This window comes from Stenella coeruleoalba (assembly GCF_951394435.1).
Source record: "Stenella coeruleoalba genome assembly, chromosome: 8".
In the NCBI taxonomy this organism is placed as follows: domain Eukaryota; kingdom Metazoa; phylum Chordata; class Mammalia; order Artiodactyla; family Delphinidae; genus Stenella; species Stenella coeruleoalba.
In genome coordinates this window covers 107,675,104-107,681,355 of record NC_137154.1, presented here as the reverse complement: position 1 = coordinate 107,681,355, position 6,252 = coordinate 107,675,104, and the positions used below count along the sequence as shown (strand labels likewise).

General features: G+C 46.0%; 1 pseudogene across 1 annotated transcript; it reads left to right on the top strand.

Annotated features, from left to right (window-relative positions):
- Positions 1 to 1,416: 1,416 nt before the first annotated feature.
- LOC307190294 (protein FAM162A-like) lies at positions 1,417 to 2,989 on the top strand (annotated as a pseudogene). The gene has a single exon. The product of its transcript is annotated as a protein FAM162A-like (transcript).
- The last annotated feature ends 3,263 nt before the right edge of the window (positions 2,990 to 6,252 follow it).

Below are 6,252 nucleotides of genomic sequence, written 5' to 3'. Positions count from 1 at the left end.
CTGCCCAGGGTCAGCATCAGTCAGGGCCTCTTTATTCACCGGGGTACAGGCAGCCATGGTACCACCAACAGGGATGGACAGCAACATGGCCACGAGGAAGCCTGACATAGGAGTTGCTTCTCCCGGGCTGAGAGCCCTAAGAATTAGGAACCCCAGCTCCCTGTCGGGGTGTCAGTCTGAGCACCTTCTCTGAGAAAGCAGAGAAACAGGGCTTGGCTGGGTGCCAGGATGCCAGGGAAGAGGGGTCAGGGATGCTGGTAAACGACACCCCCCATCGCCTTCCAGAAGGACATCTGCTGAGACAGAAAACAGACCAGCTCTTTCTTTCCCTCCACTTGGTCTCAAGAACTTTTCCACTGACCTGGAGAAAAGTGAGAAACTTTTCCTAATCTATGCTCCAGGGCTGGGGACACGTGTGCGACCCGGTTGTCCTGAAGCGGAGCCAGGAGCACCTGTGGGGGTGAGAAGACGCAGGGCAGACAGGCACCTGCAGCCCGTGGTGCTCCAGTCGTGTGCCTCCAGGATGCCCCAACCGATGTGTTTACAGACTGGAGATATTTTTACCCCAACCCTCCAATGAGAGCTAATTTTCTCTTCACACAAATGGTACGACGGAGTGTTTACTTCCTGGAGGCACCGGAGAGAGACCAGGGTGTCCTCTTCTGCTGCAGGAAGGCTGTCTGTCTTGGAGTCCCTCTGGGGGTCAACCCCTCCTCCAGGGTTTGGGGTTAGGGGAAGAGGCTTCTCCCTGCTCCTGCTATGATGTTTATCTCGGGGTCTCTGTCCACAGGGGCCAGACTCCAGCTGCTCAGCCTGGGGCCCGTCTGTCTCCTGCCTCAGTTAGGTACAGACTCCTGGATATACATTCAGTTAAATTTATTTATTGTGCCACTTAAGGTCCATATCTTTGCCTTCCTTTTTTACTTTAGTTATTAATATCTGGGAAAGTTTGGTTAAATATCAGGCTGTGATTGTGGATCTCTCATCATTGCGTTTCTATGTTTGCTACACGTGCGCAGGTTCGGGAGCACCGTGCCATCCCGAGGACAGCATGGGGCAAGCTTGTGGCTTTCACCCTCCTGGCTTCCACTCCTCCCCTCCCCCTCTGCCTCGGCCTCAACCAGGAAAATGCTGCCCTTGTCGGCCTCAGGCCTCAGCAGCCTCTCCCTGTCAAGTTCCCTGAAGGCTTAGCTGCTCTCCCAAGTAGGCCTGGTGAACATTTTCCTCCAAACAAACACAGTCCTCTCCATAAGTGAAATCATGGCAAACGATCACGTGATAGACATGCTTTCCAAGTCACGGCCTCCAGCTGGAGGACCACGGGTCAGTGCTGGCCTTGTGTCACGTCTTCTGAGGGCCTGCCACGCGGTGCTGGCTTGATGACCACATTAGAATGTTGAGAAACACATGCACATAGATGTCATAATAATGACATATGCTACAGAATCACCTGTAAAAGATTTTTCAGAATAAAAGAATATCTTTGTGTTCGGAATGATTGAGGAAATCTTCTTCCTGGAGATGTGGAGAGAGCTGTATAACCTTTGATAATCACCTTCCATCATTTAACTATCCACCCGGCAAAGGCCATGCGTATTGTGTTTGTGCCCGGTACTGAGCGAAGAACCAGAAATAATATGGGCACAGTTTCCTTCTTCAAGGAGCCCACAGTCCGGTAGGAGAGAGAGGAGGAAAAATAATCATGCCCTAGGCATCAAGTAACTCACAGAATGAGCTACCATGGATCTCCACTGCTCTGTTCCATCACACAGGGAGAGTCTCAATAAAATAGGATCGAAAAATTAAAATGCATATTGAGTTCAAAATAAAGAAATCCATAAGCAACAGAAACGAGGAAGGAATTTAAAGCCAAAATAGTAAGTCTGCAAACTGAAGCCATGGCAAAGCTAACGGGAGGAGGAGGGTGCAGAACCAGGGGAGCAGTTCATCACCACACCGGGCAAGGGGACAGGCCTTAGGACCCATGGGCAGCAGGACTCTGGATGGAAATCCCGGCTCCTTCAGGGGAATTTGGCTAGGAAAAATCTCCATCCATCATTTTCTGCCCTAGGCTCTGGGTAAGAAAAAGAAAACAGTTTCCTGTGAGAAACTCAAATTTCCAGGTGTGGGAAGCCCCGCCCCAGAGTCCTGCTCGGGTCTCTGTTCGCAGCGCTAGGCGACCTTGAGCTTACCTGTGCCACTGCCGGCCTTGGGGCACTGTGTTGGTCGGCGGAGTAGGCGGCCATGGGGAGCCTCCTTGGCCTGTGCCCAGCGGCCGGAAGTTATTTTAGGTTCTGTGAAAGAGATGCTTTCTCATCTTTAAGGCTTACCAGAAACTCTGATTTGAAGAGAATAAATGAATTTTGCAACAAACTCCAGGAAAGTCCAAAGCCTCCAGCCCACACTTACGGCCACAGAGCGCCATTGCATAAGCCTACGGATTGGGAGAAGAAGATCCTAACATGGTCAGGTCGCTTCAAAAAGGAAGATGAAATCCCAGAGACTGTCTCGTTTGAGATGCTCGATGCTGCAAAGAACAAGGTCCGGGTGAAGATCGGCTATGTAATGATTGCCTAGACAGTGGCAGGATGCACCTTGATGGTTACTGAGGGCAAGGAGGCTGCCAAAAGAAACGAGTCTTTAACAAGCCTGAACCTAGAAAAGAAAGCTGGTCTGAGAGAAGAAGCTGCTGTGAAGGCCAAAACAGAGTAGCAGAGATATCCATGTTGGCTGGATTTGGAAAATCTAGAAACAATGTTGCAGTAACAGGCCTTATTCAAATGAATGTGGTATGAGTTCCCTAATTCTGCTCTAGAGCTACAAATAAATTTTCTTAAAGAAATGACTTGTCTATATTTTACAGCTTTGATCCAGGTTAAAAGCAGCCTCAGCTTTTTTGAGAAAAATGAAAGAATGAAAAGTGAGACAACTTACTTGAACTTTAATATTAACTCTTCTTTAGAGAGTCAGGTCCCGTACCTTGCTTTAATTCCCATTACCAAAGTGACATCTCCCCAGAAGCCAAATGGTTTCTAGTTCTGCATTTCTCTCTCTTCTGTGTCCTCATTTATGAAGAGAGAAGGAGGGCCAGCTGAGTACACTGCCCAGGTGCATGTTGGAGAGCTAACCTCCCCAAACACCCTGGTGTTTCTCGAGAGCCCTGGGAAGCAGCCAGACGACACTATGCCTTTGTCAGGCGTGCTGGTTGGTAGACAGAGGCTTTTAGGAGAACAGTCTTTGAAAAAGTCCCGGCAAGGTGATGATGGAGGTCTGGCCACAAGTTTCTGAGGATTTTGAAATCCCAGCGCTGTGGAGTTGCTTGGGACCCGCACAGTCACCTCTTCTGCTCCACGGCTTACAATCCCCAACCGGTCCTTTTCCGTCTGCCTTTACACTAAATTTCTCAGTTATGAAAATCTATCAAATGCATTTTCTTATTGAATTAGTGTTGAAAACTAAGCATTTGCATCTGCTGTGTATCTTACTTACAGTGCGACGAGGGTGCCAGGTTGTCTCACATTTACGTATGGATGCCGGTTTCCATTTCATTTATTCTCACGTGCTTCAAGAGTATTAACGGGTGGCAGGTCCGCATAAACATCCCAACCTGCTGGTTCTCTTCAGAGGGTTATAGCAGATTAAAAAGCAATATATGCAGCTGTTTGGGAATTTGGTTTAATAAAATACTCAGTAAAATGTAGTGCACCACTCTACCTACAGCTCCATAATCTATCTGATGACGTTAATTGTGTCTGTCTACGTACTTTACAGTACTTTAACCTTAGCTTCATCTTAGATATCAAGCTCTTTGATTTTTATCACTTGCAAATGTATCATCAGAAAGCATTGCTTTGTATACATTTTAGCAGATTAGTTTGTGTTGATTATTTTGGAACACTTATGTTACGTCTTATCTAAATACGGGTTTTAAATATGGGTAAAATCTATTGTACTTCTTTTTAAAAGTGTATCATCTTTCTTCATAGAACAATACCATTTTTAACTTCTAAAGAAGCATTTTAAAGTGTTGTATCTTGGAGATATATTGAAATAAAATGTATGATTAAGTCAAAGCTCAAAAAAAAAAAAAATTTCCAGGTGTGGGATGTGAACTTACACCATCTCTCAGGGTGTGGAAATCCCCAAACCCCAAAATTAATGTAAAACTCGTTCTCACAATGGGGAAACCTCGGGGCAACCAATTGAAGCAAACCGACAACTCTTCCTGTAAAGGCCCCGTGGAATAAACAACGTGGCAAGGATGCTAAGCATGATTTACAAGCTCCGGAGAAGGCAGCTTGCCTCAGAGGCAGCCCGTGACCAGCGGGAGACTCCCCCCAAATCCTGAGATAATGAAATAATCCAAAAGAGACAAGAAAATAAGTTGCCCTACAAAGTGCACAGAGATAAGAGGACTAGAAAAATATGGAGGAATAAAAGGGCACCGGAAGGACTAAGAAGACAAGAAAAAGAGCCACAGAGAGTTTCTGTTAACGCAAGTCCGTGTGCCCGATTATGTACAGTGAGGCCAAACAAACTGAAACGTCAGAGTTTGGAGCAGAGAAAGCCTTATTGCAAGGTCAGGCAAGGAGACAAGGCAGCTCATGCCCTAAAAAGCCCCGAGCTCCCTGAAGGGTTCTGGCAAAGCACTTTTAAAAGTTTGGGGTAGGGGGGGTGGGGGGAGGTGACGCAGGGTATATGATCAGCTTGTGCACAATTCTCCGACTGTCTGATGGTGAGGCAGCAGGGTGGTGTCACCGGTTAACATTATCAGTCCTCAGGCAACAGGAGGCCTGGGGTTATGTGCTCAAGGTCCTCAAGGAGTTAACCTCCTCCATTTGTTGGAGAGGGGGGTTTTTTACATCTAGAAAACAACTCAGGAAATGTGCATCAAACACTATTATCTAGGTACTTCAGAGAGGAGCAAAGCAGAGGATCTGGGGGAGGGCCTGTCCCGGGAAGGCCCCCATGGGGTCCTGCTCACATTTCTAGGAATGAAACATTTAGGGGGGAAAAAAAGAACTCAGTGGATGAATTGACAGTTGACTGAAAGAAAATTAGCAAAGTGAGAGATCTTAGGAAATTACTCAGGATGGCACAGAGAAGTAAAGACATGAAAATGTGAAAAAGGTGTTAAGATGTGCAATAGAGGATAAGAATTGTAGAGGAATAAAATAAGAACAAGGAAAAAGCAGTAACTGAAGAGATAATGGCTCAGAAATTCCAGAATTGATGAAAGACATGAATCCTTAGTTTGAGGGGGTATCCCACATGATAGCCCAGGATAAAGAAATGTCTCCTCTTTGTTTAATCACCCAGTCACATGGACCATCCCTAGATATAACAGGGTGAAGTATCAGAACCCAAAACTAGAAGAATCATCCCCAAATTACTTACGTTGAAAAGATGGGCTATTTACAAGGGAATAACAGCAGCAATAGTAGAGGCTGGAACAAAAGGAGATAACTGCCCCCAAGAGCTGAGGGAAACGAGGAGTCAGTCCAGGATTCTACCTCCCAGTAAAGCAGGGCTCAAGAGTAAGGGTACAAATGTGAGAGCAGATCAGCTGCTCATGTGCTGAAAGAGATGCTCAAGGATGCTCTAAAAGAAAAGCATAAAAGGAAAAGGAGGAGACAATCCAGAAGGAAGCAATGGGATGAAAGAAGCAAAGATGAGCCAAAGCTTTGGTAAAAGCAGGTGGGCATCTGCAAGTAAGCACTGGCTCTAAAAACACGCAACAATATAATAATAATAGTAACCTAGCCTGTGAATTTTGAAAAATAAAGCCAAACTACTAGACACTAATAACATAAAAAACTAGGGGTGGAAGACACTTAGAGCATAGGGAGGACAGTTAATGTTTAAATTAGACTTAAAATTCGAGCATATGGAGTTGGAACATTTAGGGGGTGCTCCTTAAAAGGAAAGAAGTTTTCAACTTCCAGATCAGTGGAGAGGTGAAGGGGTCTCCAGCAAAGGTCCTTGGATGGCAGGCTGAGCTTTGTACCACATCCCACGGGAGACGGGAATTACAGAAGTCTTTCTAACAGGGGATCGAGCCCCACCTTACACTCCCGACACACCCTGGGCAGAACTAAGCACTTACTCCGTGTTCCAAAGCCTCTTGGAGGGTATCTCTGAAATAGCATCTATCACAGTATGTCATTATTTATGTGCACGTGTATATAGCATGCAACTGTCTTTCTTCTGGTCTGTGAACTCCTGAAGGGAAGAAACATTTCAGAAATCTAA